This window comes from Cynocephalus volans, chromosome 15, assembly GCF_027409185.1.
Source record: "Cynocephalus volans isolate mCynVol1 chromosome 15, mCynVol1.pri, whole genome shotgun sequence".
Classification (NCBI taxonomy): Eukaryota; Metazoa; Chordata; class Mammalia; order Dermoptera; family Cynocephalidae; genus Cynocephalus; species Cynocephalus volans.
Window position 1 is genome coordinate 42140378 of NC_084474.1, and position 13625 is coordinate 42154002.

General features: G+C 40.8%; 1 protein-coding gene across 4 annotated transcripts in view; it reads left to right on the forward strand.

Moving 5' to 3' along the window:
* Positions 1–4870: 4870 nt before the first annotated feature.
* The window catches only part of WWP1 (WW domain containing E3 ubiquitin protein ligase 1), a 116863-nt gene continuing 108108 nt past the window's right edge, over positions 4871–13625 (forward strand). For all 4 annotated transcript variants that reach the window (XM_063079572.1, XM_063079575.1, XM_063079574.1 and 1 more), the window contains exon 1: positions 4871–5049. The gene's annotated coding sequence lies outside the window, so the exon portion shown is untranslated. The remainder of the gene's footprint in view (positions 5050–13625) is intronic.

The window sequence follows — 13625 nt, forward strand, 5'->3', positions numbered from 1 at the left end:
GTAGTTACACTAGTGTATTCATTTGTCAAAATTCATTGAACTGTACCATTTAAAAGAGGTTATTTTAGTGTAGGTAGGTAATACCTTAATCATGTCACTTAAAAAAGTATCACTAAAAATAATTTCCTTCTTAAGATATAATTGCTTTAAGTTATTCCCAACTCTTAAGTCTGATATATTTGATAACTTTGTGCAGTACTTGTGGGAAAGTAAGTAGGAGAGAGGACCATCAAGGGAAGGCAGGCCTGCCTCATGTTGATTTCACCACGTTCAAAGAAGTCCTTATGGAAGCAGTAGATTGTGCCAAGGGGCACTGTTAGATCTAAGAGTTTCAGGCTTTGACCAGTAGGGAGCATGGAGAAAATACTTGAGAGGGTTGAGAAACAGGTAAAGCAACATCCAAATGAGTAACGGAAATTAAGCAAACCCCCTCTTTCACAAGTACATGCGGAGGAGGAAATTTTTAAGGTGCAGGGGAGTACAGACAGGTCGATGCAGAGTTTCTCACCTTCAGCACTAATGCCATTTGGACATGATGATTCTTTGATACTTGTGTGGGGTATGGGGGCTGTCTTGTGCACTGTAGTATGTTTAACATCATCCCTGGCCTCTACCCCCTAGATGCCAATGGAACATCCCCCTACCTTCCATAAAAAACATCTTAAGCTGTTGCCAAATTCCCCTGGGATGCAAAATTGCCCCAGGTTGAGAACCACTGAATTAGTATACTTGCTATCTATTCCTCGGTAATAAATTACCCCCAAAATTTAGTGGCTTAAAACAATAAACACTTATTATCTCACAATTACAGTTACTATGGGCCAAGAATTTGAGAGAGACTTAGTTGGGTGGTTCTGGTTCAAGGTCTCTCGTGAGGATGAAGCCAAGATGTAATCATCTGAAGGCTTGAGTTGGGCTGAAGGATCTGCTTCTAAGAAGTCTCACTCACATGGTGATGGGCAAGAGGCCTCAGACATTCTTGATTTTCAGCAGGATGGCTCAGTTCCTTGACATGTGGGCCTCTTCATAGGGCTGCTTGATGTGTCTTTGCCACATGGCAGCTGTGAATGATCCGAGAGAGTGTGGGAGAGGATACACAATGGCTTTTTATGACTTGGTCTTGGAAATGACACATTGTGACGTTTGCCATATTGTATCTATTAGAAACAAGTCACTAATTATAGCCCACACTCACTTGAAACAAAATTAGTCTCCACTTTTTTTTTTTTTTTTTTAACAGTCTTTTTTTTTTTTTTTTTTTTTTTGTCTTTTTTGTGACCGGCACTCAGCCAGTGAGCGCACCTGCCATTCCTATATAGGATCCGAACCCGTGGTGGGAGCGTCGCTGCGCTCCCAGCGCTGCACTCTCCCGAGTGCGCCACGGGCTCGGCCCAGTCTCCACTTTTTGAAGGGAGGAGTATCAACAAATTTGTGGACATCCGAGGGTACTTCAAAAAGTTTGTGCAGAAATAGAATTAAAAGATAATATGAATCTTTCCATGAACTTTTTGAAGTACCCTCATGTTTTAAAACCACTACAGTTAGAGAAGCTTTCTTTAATATATGGGGTGGGAGATACCACGAGCTATTTAGAGAAAATAAAATTTAAGTCATCACTCCAAAATAAATCCTAAAAAATTTAATTATCTAATGGAAAAGTGATATTGTCAAACAAGTAGGAAAAAATGAAGGCAGATAAATTGTATGATCTCAGGATGGGAAAGGTGTGTGAAGTAAAAAATAATGGAAGAAAACAAAAATGGAAAAGACCAATAGTTTTGTGTAGGAACAATATCTACATTACAAAAAGTGCCCTTTGTGAATACTCCAGTAAGAAAATGGACAATGGACAAACAGTAAGCTACCATATTTGCCCATATAAAAATATAGCATGATAACTTGGGAACATTGAAGAAACACAGTGATATACTCCTGTATAGTGCTGTTGGAAAACTGATAATAACAATTGTAACAACAGTAATTTATTGGTTATGTGCCATGCTTACTGTGGGGAAAATAGAATAATTTAGTCAGGCCCCCTGGACTCAGGTCCACTTAGGGTGGTGCAGCACATTTCTTGTAAACAAGTTGTGTGTGGGTGGAGTTAGTGTGCATGTGCACCCATGTATCTTTTTAGTTTTGTTGCTATTGTGTGTTCTTCAGTTTGTGAAGCAGAAGCTGGCCTGCAGAGCTCACATCTAAAAATAGAGCATGTTTACTCTGCTGGCAGCTGCTCAGTTTTTCTTTGCACTATGCTGGTAGCAGTTGAGTTTTTGAGTTTCTCTTTGGGCTGCCTAGGTATTAGACCTGTGTATGCTGAATAAAGACTATTCTTTCTTCAACCAAGGCTCCGAGGACCTTTTTGCCAGTTACGTAGCTCATAGACCTGCATGTGAAGAGTTTGTGAATGGGCTCGAGGGGTCTGTGAGCTCCAGACCCAGCCCAAGCTCTACATTTATGTGCTAAGCAGCTCTCAGTATTTTACTTGTAGCAACTCATTTACTTTTTACTACAACATCAGGTGTTAGCACTGTACCGATTTTCTAGTTGAGGTAATAAGATTGGGTAATTTGGCCAAATGTCATGTCTGATAGGTGGCAGTAGGATCAGCTTATCCATTGGGCACAGTAAGAACAGTACCTCAGACTCACAACACTTTTAGAGGCCCATGAAGATGTTTTAATTTTTTTTTAGAAAAAAACCCTAAATGCTTAGGTCAAAGAAAATGTTTTAATGTATGATGTCAATGTATTTGTCTTTATATGAATGCAGTCATAAAATATATTTTCTGATTTTATTTTATGGAGGAAGAGGCCTACAAAGGTAAGAGTGCCCAGGGCACATGGAAGTCAGAATGTGGCCCCGGGTAGCAGAGCTGTGTTTTGATTCCAGGCAATGTGTCACCTAAGCCTTCATTCTTCCTGGAAGGCAACTTGCTAATATGTTTCAAAAGGGCTAAACTTGTTCTTACCCTTAAATTTAAGGAATTAACCTAAGACAGTAAAGAAGAACATGGACAATGATTTAGGAAAAGTTATTTATTTATAATGGTGTTCATTTGAAACCAAAGAAATATTCAATAACAAAAGACTGGTTCAATATTGGCTGTAACTTAGGAGACTAGGCGAATACCAGGAGCTTCTGTATATTGCTGAATTGAGAGGGAAACTGAGCAATCAGGGGGAGCTGAAAGTGAGACAGAGTAGACCAGGGAGTGGAAGGAGGCCTGTAAGCATCCCAGAAGAGGAGTATAACCCCCTGCTGGGGAGAAATATGGAATTTCTGAGGGGGTTTTTGTAAGCACATTGTTGCATTTACTTAAAGGGACTGGACAGTAAAAAAGGTGAGGAAAATCTTAAGAGTAAACAGTACCTGTTTAAAGCACAGAGATGAGTGAGTACTTTTAGGGAACTGTGAAGAGTTTTTTGTAACAGGAGAGACAGAGCATGTGAGCATGAAAGGAACCTTGAATACCGTCTTAATCTTTGTCATGAAAGCTCTGAAGAGCCAATAAACAATTTCAAGCAGTGAAGTGACATGCTCAGATGTATATTTTAGAATAATCTTCGTGAATGTAATGTGCACCGAATTCAGGATTGAAGTCAGAGGGCAGGAACTAAGGCACCGGAGTGGAAGGGAACGTGCATCTGTTCAGTCAAAAGATATTTATTGAATCCTACAAATATTCATAGAGTGTCAGCGCTGTTCTTGATACACAACTCTTTCAAAAAGCTTAATTATGATGGAAGAAGAAAGAGAACAAAAAAGGGGTTTTAAAGTCAAGGGACAATTTAGTACAGAAAAGTCTTCAAACGTGACTATGCTGAGGAGTTGTAGCCAGTAGAGAGTGTTAAAGACATGCCCAGGAGAAGCCTCAGGAGGGAGCAGACAGGAGCCGACAGGGGAGAGGCTCGCTTTGCAGAGGAGCAAGGACATCTAGCCTGAGACAGAAGGAAAACTAGTAAATTTGGGTGTGGAAATAGGTAATTTGTGGGGGTTGGGTGGAGTGGTTGGGCAAAAATTTGGGGAATTCATGCCTGAGGTCTTTATTATGTCTCTGAAGTAGCCCAGGTCAACTACTGAGTAATGTGGTCACTACTGACTTCTATTTGTAGGGCGGCCTTTCTTCTAAATGCAGTACACATAACCAACAGCCCTTTTCTAAACTGGTTAGACGCTGCCTCATGGGATTGTTGTGTGGATTAATTACACTGACACATGTACTTGCTCAATAAGAGTTAGTTTTATCATTGCGATGATGTGGGGGAGGGGGAAGTAAACGTTTTGATTACTAATAAAAATGGACTGGAAGTCTTCTGGTATGACCATCTGCTAAATGCAATTATTTACTCTTGCAATAAGTTCTTAGTCAAACACTCATTTAAGTCAAGGAATATTTATTAACAGCCTACTTTTCTTGTAAGTGTTCGAGAAAAGAACGCCAGTGCCCAGAGGACCTGACTTGAGGTCACGCAGCGGGTCAAGCTGGGGGCCGGAAAGTCGAATCAGCTGTACCCAGGGTTGGTTTAGAAAAGCCTCTTCCCAAACCTCGGCGGAGGCTCCGCCCCTTCCAAGGGTTCAGGCCCCGCCCCCCTCTCCTATTGGCTGGCCCTCCACCTCCACTCGACCGCTCGGAAGACCCGGAGGAGCGGAGTTTGCCTAAGGCAGCATGGAGCGCCCTTACTGCGCATGCTCGCGGGAATCCGGATACGGGGTCCGGAGTTGGCGGGGGGGCGGGGGGGAGCGCGCGCTCGGGGCGCGGCGCCGGCGACGCGAGACCGCAGCGCGCTCCCGAGGAAAGGAGGCGTGGGGTCAGCTGAGGGTGGCGCGCGGCCGGGGTGGGGGTGGGGGGAGGGTTGGGTGGTGGCGAGCGGGTTCCGAGAGGCTGCAGGCCGCCTGGGCTGCCGGGGCCGACCCCTGGGTGGCTGCCGCCGCCGCGCCTGCTGCGAGATGGCGATCTTGGGCGCCGAAGGGTGAGCACGCCCGCCGCAGGAGGAGGCGCCGCTGCCGTGGCCGCCCGGCCGCCGGGAGCCGACAGCTTCGCGCCGGGTAGGGACGCCGGGGCGCAGGCGGCGCGCGGGGCTGGGGGCGCGGGCGGGGCAGGGGGGCGCGGGCCCGGAGCGTTCGCCACGGCGATGGGAGCCCGGCGCCGTCCGCCTGCAGGCGCGATCCTCGGAGGGACCGTCGGAGGACGACGGTCTGCGTGACTTGGCTGCCTTCTTCCGGCCAGGGGTCGGCAGTTTTCTGGGGTGGGATCATGGGTCTTGCCCTGAGTTGGCTCTGGCACAGGCCTGTGCTGATGGTACTGGAGCGCAGCGAAGTGTTTCCGTGACTCTGCAGCTACTGTTTTCTCAAGCTTCCTGAGCCGTCTCTCCGCCTTCTTTCTACCTTTATTCCTTTGCCTATCACCTCCCTCAACACCCAAATATATGGACTTACTGCCTGTGCCCTTTCACCCCATTCCAGCGTCCCAAACCATGGACTCCAGCCTTAGAACGGGTTTTTCTGACGTGTGTTTATCACTCCCGGTTCTTGACTGACTGCAGCTCCCCTTAGCACAACCCCCATCTCCACCTTTTGTGACCTGGTAGGTCCCAGTGACCTTGCAGATTTTCGCAGGGTCAGTCCTTATGTCATTTGTGACTTGGACCTTCTCCTTTCATCCTTTTTTTTTTTTTAAATTTTAATGTCGTAGTTTGCCCCTTGCTTTAACAATCTTTAAATTACTAGTGTTGTACACAGTCCTTTCTTTATTCCGTCGATTTGGAGTTGAGTTTCCTTTGCTCCGGTAATTATATGAAATCTTCATTACCAAAGAAGAGGATTCTCTTATAATTTTGACATTTTTACTCTTCCAGGATAGAGAATTTTCCAGCGTCTTGACTGGTTTTCTTTCTCGATTTGATAAATTTTTATCTTTTTTGTAGGCTAATATTGTGCAACGGTATTTGAGTTTCTGCTTTAAAATTCTGCTGGTAATAGTACTGGAAAAAAGTGATGTCCAAACTTATTTTTATTCCGCTTTGGTGTTTTTACCTGAAATATCTGGTTTACGGTTGTCTGCAGGTTTTTTACAAGGAGTTCATGCTCATATGTAAATCCACTTTACCTGTCTCACCAAGTCTGTGTATATTAGGCAAGCAGAGTGCACCTTTTAAAAAGGAAAGGCTTTCTAAAATATATGACTGTTTTTTAACCATAAAGTAGTAAATTAGCTGTGACTGGAAATAATCATTTTTTATAAATAGTTAATATTTTTGAACAGAAAACAAATGTTGGTAGCTACTCAAATTGAGAAGTGTTAAGTATGTGGAAGGTAGCTTGTTAATATTTTCAAATAGTTCTCTTAAAATGCAGAGCTACTTATATGACCCACCACATCGTGGTTTTAAAAAGCAAGAGTTAATTGTTATGTTTTTTGGAAGCCTGGCATGATAGAGGATGTCACAGATGGGGTTTCTGCCTCCAAAGAGATAGTAATCTTTGCTGTTTACCCCCGTGGTGGCTGAAATTTCTTTTACCAGGGAACTTCAAAAAGTTTGTGGAAAAACAGAATTGAAAGATAATGTGAATCTTTCTGTGAACTTTCTGAAGTACCCTCATACTTCCTTGCACCATTGTTAAGCATCTACTGTATGATTGTGCCAGGTATTTTGGGGAACACAAAGATGAGGATGATTAGTAGTTTCTACCTTCACAGACTTGTTATACACAAATGCCTCATTTGTCTTTTAATATATAGTTAAGTTTCATAACTGATACAGAAATTATCTCAGAATTCACATTCAGACAGGATTTTGCTTGGATCTCATTTGGCAAGATGGGGTTAGGAGGGTTAGTTCATAGAGCTTTTGAAATCTTGATTTTGAAGGATGACTATGACTTCTGATAGGCAAGGAAAGGTAACGCAAGCAGAGAGAAGGATGTAAGAGAACACAGACTGTTTCATACAATTGGGTAGAGGCAAGTAATTCTAGTTGGGTCGAACATAAAAAGTATTTGTATGAGGATAAAAGGTTGAAGTAAGAATTTGGACAAGTTTATGTCTTGTTTTTCATGCCAGGCTGATGACCTTGGATTTATTAAGTGGTGGGGGTTTCATAGATGACTTTTGAATTGGGAATGAAACAGTTTTTATACTTTGTTTTAAGAGGATTAATTAGATAGCAGTGTGTAGTGTGAATTGAGGTAGGGAGAACCTGGAGATAGATAGACCTCCTGATTGCTGTGGTCATAGGTAGCGAGGGTCTGAGCTGTGATGGTAGTACTGTGAATGTTAAGGAGAAAGGAAGTAGAATAGACAGAATTTGATGAGAAGAAAAATAAAGTAAAAGTAAAAATAACTGATTCTTATCCGGGTTTGCTGGGAGAATAGTGGTCGCATTTTGAGCAAGATCCATGGAAGCTTTACCCTCAGCTTATGTGTGTTACTTTACAACCTTTGGGGATTACTATTTCGTGGTGAAACTAAAGAAATCTGCTGGCCTGGAAAATTTTCATATGCACCTATGCTTTGTGAATATAATTTTAGGGGAGTCCATAGACCACCTGAAGCCCATCCATGAACCCATGGGCTAGTCATTTGTGTTGGGGGCAGCTCTGAGAATTACTGGGAGCTTTTTAAAACAATAGAACCTTCAGATTCTTCCATTCACTGGTAAGAACCCCTACTTGTAGAGACTACACACACACACACACACACGCACGCACGCACGCACGCACGCAGGCACGCACGCACGCACACACGCGCGCTCTTAGAGACATAGTATTATATTTGTGTTCTGGTTTACAGTTTACAGAGAATTTTGACTAACATGTTATTTGCTGTTATATTACAGAACAAACTAGTCCAAGAGTTTAAATGAGTTGATCCAAGTATCAGTCAGCAGATGGGCAAAGTGGAATCAGGATTTGGTTAACAATGATGGTTTTCTTTCTTGAATGAAGATAATGGAGCTGATTTACCACCAACTGGGTATAGTTATTACTTTTAGGTGGCCTCATCAGTAAGGAGTAGATGATCCCAGGAGATTCCTTCCAGTTCTTAACATCTTGTGATTCTTGGGTCTTAGATTTTCATTGGAATATGTGTATTTTTCTTGTTTTCTATGTGCACGGGCGCTGGTGAGTTTGACAGATGAATTGGGTCGGTGGAGAGCAGATAGCAATATCAGAGCAATCAGTTTGATTATTACTGTCTTTGTATCTCTCAGTTTGGGTTGGGGGAAAGAGAAGAGGGAGATGACATAAGTGAAATAAGAAACTTGAAGACCCTGGGTTGGCTGGTTAGCTCACTTGGTTAGACAGAGCAATGGTTTTATAACACCAAGGTCAAGGGTTCGGATCTCTGGCCCCCCCACCAAAAAAAAAAACTTTAAGAACTTTTTTATCTTCTCTATTTAGATATGTCTTACGTAAGAATACTCCTTTCCTTCATTCAAGAAGCCTTTATCAAATAAAAATTGAAACTTTAAAAATAAATGAAGTAGGGGTTTCTATTCAATGAATTTTTTTAAAGGATTGAATAGTTAACTCTCACTAGTATGGTTAAAGCATAGTTTGGCTAGTAAACAGTTAACTTTTTTGTACCTATAAACTATCTCCCTGGTAATAGGGAACCAGAGCATCTTATTACTTCTTATCTTTTATAGCTCTGGAAATCTTGATTCCATAATTATTAGAAAGGCTGGGGTCTTTTTTACTCTTTGTATAAAATATGATGCAATTATAATCAGCAGTGGAAAACTCAGTAAATTGGCCTTTGTAATGGTGTCCAAGGAACTAGTTACTAACAATGGACAAAAAGTGTCTGACAGAAACACACGGATAGATGAATTGTACTTTGTGCTGGCATTAGGAAGAGTAGTATCTCTTATATCCTATATTAGTATAATGTTTTATATTCTTTCACAGTGGCTGTGTATACTTTATCATTTGATTCTCATGACAGCTAAGAAGTAGGTGTATCAGGAGGCAATAATTGCCTTTTCTTAGTCTCAAAAATTTTTTTCATTATTTTTATAGCAGTTTTAGTTTTACAGAGAAATAGAGCAGAAAGTACAGAAAGTTCCCATGGCCCCCCCCCCCATACAATTTATCCTGTTGTTGACATGTTACATTAGTGTGGAGTGGTTTTTTTTTTTTTTTTTTTTTTTCCACTTGCTGGTGCAGGGATCAAACCCTAGACCTTGGTGTTATTAGCACCACGCTCCCACACTCTTACCAATTGAGCTAACTGGCCAGCTTAATCATTGCTTTTTAGGCAAATATACTAAGGCTCAAAAGAAGTTAAAAAAAGGTTAAATTTCCAGGTATATGGCTCGTTAGTGGCCAAAATTATAACTATAACTAATATTCATGTTTTTATTCCTAGGTCAGTATTCCTTTCCCACTAAATTTCTGACACTTCATCTACAGTGGAATTTTAGTTAAAGGCTATATGTGAACAGTTTGAATTTACCTGTTCAGGATTTGTTAAACTTTTATACTGTGTATATTTGAACTTATCTATTTCGTCCTTTGTGTTAAAATGGTAACCTCATTGCAGTGGCTGTTGGTAGGTAATTTAGAAATTTATAAGTATTTTATCATAGAATAGTTATCTTCATGTCAAGGGTAAAGCAAAAGTTGATTATTGTTTGGAAAAGTACATTGGTGAAATGTAGGTATTAATTTCCTTTTGAAAGTCTGTTGATTTTAATTCTGCTGCTTTTACAGATGAAGTTTTTCCCCCTTTTTATAAAAGCCTATTCTTTAAAAATTTATATTTCTGGAGAATTATAAATCGAGATCTGATTTTCAAAGTATGTATCATGACAGTTCATGATTTTTTCCATGACATAACCAGCTTTTTTTTTAAACTAAAAAAGATATGCTGTTGAAAAACTCTTCTTAACATACACTTCAAATTGATATGTTTAAACAACTTTTTTTTCAGTGTATTTTGTAAAGCCGTGTGTCATACAGTTTCTAAGTTACAGGGAAGACTAGCTTTTGTTGATTTAGTCTTGACATTTCCTAAATGTACTATTCACTTATGGTGTGCCTACTGTGTGTCAGACATTGTGCTAGTTTGCTGGGGATACAGTGTTGAAATGACAGACATGGAGCCTGTCCTCTTGGAATTTTAAGTTTAGTAGAGGCAGTAACAACAAGAAGGTCATAGACTATTTTCTGAGATGTGTGAATTTTGGTGAGTGTAATTCATTATACCCTTCCCTTTCTCTGGGGTTTGATCAAATTACACAAAAATCTCAAGGAATCAGGTGAGCACTGTTTCAGTTATCTATTGCTGTGTAACAGAAACAATCCTAAAACTGACTTTAAAAAAGTTTTATTTGTCCACATTTTTGCTCTCTTAGGCTGGTCTCAGTTGGGCAGTGCTGCTGGTTTTGCTGGTGATCACTCTAATGGCTGCATTCAGCCGGGGGCTGGAGTCTCTTTCCTCAGTCCCTCCTCTCTCCCTTCATGTAGTCTTATAGTCTCAGAGCCCTTCCTCTCCTAGTGACCTTTCCAGTGGGGTTGCCAGCTTTATCTGATGACTTAGGGCTCACAAGAGTGTAAAAGTGGAAGCAACCAGACCTTCTTAAGGGTTAGGCTTGGAACCAGCTCATCATCATTTCTGCCTCATTTTGTTGGTCAAAGCAAGTAACAGGTCTAGCCCCATACCTGGGGAGGGGACTACATAAGTGGGTGAGTCCATATGGGGCTGCCAGTGTAACAGATAACCACACATTTCATTTGAGTACAGCATCAGCTGTATTATGCCAAAACAAGGCTTCTGGAAAACTGGTTTGGAAGTTAAGGCTTTGGCTGTGTACTACTTTCCCCAAATCTAGCCTTTGATTCTGTGCCTGTCAGAGGGAAAGCTGAGTCTAAAGTGCACATAACAGCACATCTGGCTTACTACACAGATGGAAATAGCAGGCACTATCTTTGGTTAGAAAAGAAGAGAAGATTTGGGGCCTCTGTGGTTTGATCTCGTATTCTACTATAATGGGGCAGGATTGACTTGCCCTGCATGAAGATAATGGGGTCTAAGAAAGTGCAGGACCCAAGAGCCCAGGCTGCTTGGAAGCAGTGATTTAACCAGTCTCATGAATTGGACCAGATAGTATCCCATGCAGGGAATGGGCCACAGGCAGGCAGGGATCAATCCTCTCAACCCTTGTGTTTAGATGTGAGACTTATAGGAGCAGAGTTTCTTGACCAGTTACTCTGACCTTGACCAGCTTTGACCACCTCTGCCCACAAATGGTATTTTCTGTTTGCAGTATCTTGAAAAGGGTTGGGATGTGCTACTCTTCCTTGGGGAGGTGTCATTTTGTAGAAACTGGAATGGAAGGTCCTTGTTTATGGAGATGTAAGAAATAAGGTCATGTTCCTTTTTTCCAAGAATAGCTAGATTGATTGATTGCTAGCTGGGTTTTTCCTCACTTTATCACTTATCTTTATCTAACTATCACTTTATCTTAGTCTCAGTAGTATCCTTTATTTATTTATTTTTTAGTTTAAGTTATCCACAAAGTAATACCATGGTTAGCTGTGGAATGAAGAAAATGAGTGTTAAGTTTTTATTACATTTTAGTTTCTGAGTGGAATAATGAATTAATACATTTTATTTTGAAATTTTTTTTTTGGCAGCTGGCCAGTATGGGGATCCGAACTCTTGACCTTGGTGGTGTCAGCACTACGCTGTACCAACTAAGCTAACCAGCCAGCCTCATTTTAAAAATGTAGGTTATTAAGGCATAGCTTTGTAGCATTTTTGAAGCATTTTATGTACACTCAAAAATAGGCCCCTGCATCCTAGTGCAAATCTCTGCAAATTTCTGAAAATAGTACATTGACTGTTGTGGGGAGGAATTTGGTGATCGAATGTACTGAGAAACATGAAATAGGAAAGGCTAGGACACAACGAAGGATAAAATTACATTACAAAGTTGGATAAAATATGTGTTGATAGCTTCCGTGTCTGCCCTAAATTACTTGGGTAGTTAGAAAATGTCACTGCATTAGCAGAAATGTAGGTATGATAGCCTTTTATTTAACTAAGGAAAACAAGTTCTTTTGATAGCCGCTCAGTATACCCATAATTATGATTAAATAGGATGGGTGTAAGCAAACTGTTCAGTCCTAACTTGAAGTAGGATACGGTGGCCATATATTGGCCCCAACTTGCCAAGATGTGTTATTCTTGGTATGTGGTTAGTTAGGATGGGAAGGAGAATTAGTTAAATGAACCTGCTCTGTATAAATTAGTATATTCTTTACCTTAGAAGCAGAGAAGCTAGATTGCTCCCCTCTTAAAGAATAAGAAATTTTTAAGAATAGAGGTACTCTGACCTATGGATTAAGAGCCATAGTTTAAAGTCAGGCTGATGTGACTTCTGTCATTGCTGCTTAATAGCAGTGTTGCCTCAGTTTCTTCTGTGAAATGTAAAGAATATCTTCCTTATGGTATTTTTGTAAGGATTTATTGGAATAATTTTTATAAAGCAGAAAGCATGGTGGCCCAAACATAATGAGCCCTTAAATCATTTTTATTGCTCTTAACTCATTATTATTAAGTTGAAAATTCAAACAAGTAGTCACTTTGCTGTGGGCCACTCATTTCTCAAGGACAGTTGTAGCTTAGTTTTGGCATGGGTGGAGCTGCATATCAGATTTCACCTTTAAATTTAAAAAATAAGTTGCTAAAGGGTCGAGGATGAATCTGGGAAACATACTGAGTCAGTATGGCTGGCAGTATATCAACTGGTCATGGTTGGGCTGTGAAACCTGGGAACATGAAATCGTTGACACCATCATTAGATGAGATACGGTGTAGACTACTATTTGTCAGAATGTGGTCTCTGCATCACAGTCATCTGGGGTGCTGGTTAAGCATGTAGATTCTTGTTTATCCTTCCAGATCTGTGGTATGGTATTTGAGAGTGGAGCTCAGGAATCTTTATTTTTCACAAATATCTCAGATGATTTTATATACATTAGTTTGAGAATGTCTGATAGAAACTGAATTGGTAATTTGGGGTCCTAGTGTGCTCTATCAATCAGAGTCTAGTTTTCTAGCTATTGTATTCCTTAAGTACACATGTATAATATAAATATAAAGAGAGCTAAACATCTGAACCTTTCGGATATTGAAAGGCTTAAGATAATTTCCAAGGACTTGATCCAAACAAACTATAGGAACCTGATACAGGGTGATTACAGTGAGGAGTAGGCGAGAAAAATGACCCTGCAGGTGGCATTTGTTAGGCTTCCTTGTTCAAAAACGTTAGCCCCATACTTCTACAAAAGAAGAAATTCTGTTGGATGAAGACATTTCTTTTGAGGAAGAAAAGTGGCACAGAATAATCTGATCCTTGTGAAATCTGCTAGTCTTATCAGGCTGAGGGAGATATGTGTGTGGGGCTTCAGTCATGTCCCCTTTGCTCATGTCTGGGATAATTGCTAAATTGCACATTTTGGCAACTGTTTCCAGACTAGTTGCTGCCTCAATGAGTATAAATTACCCAAATGTTATCACAAGTTGTACCATGAGATCTTCACCCTTTCTTTGTTGTAGGATTCCTGGAATTTATGATGCAAAGAGCTGTGTATAGCCAATCAGCTCATGTTAT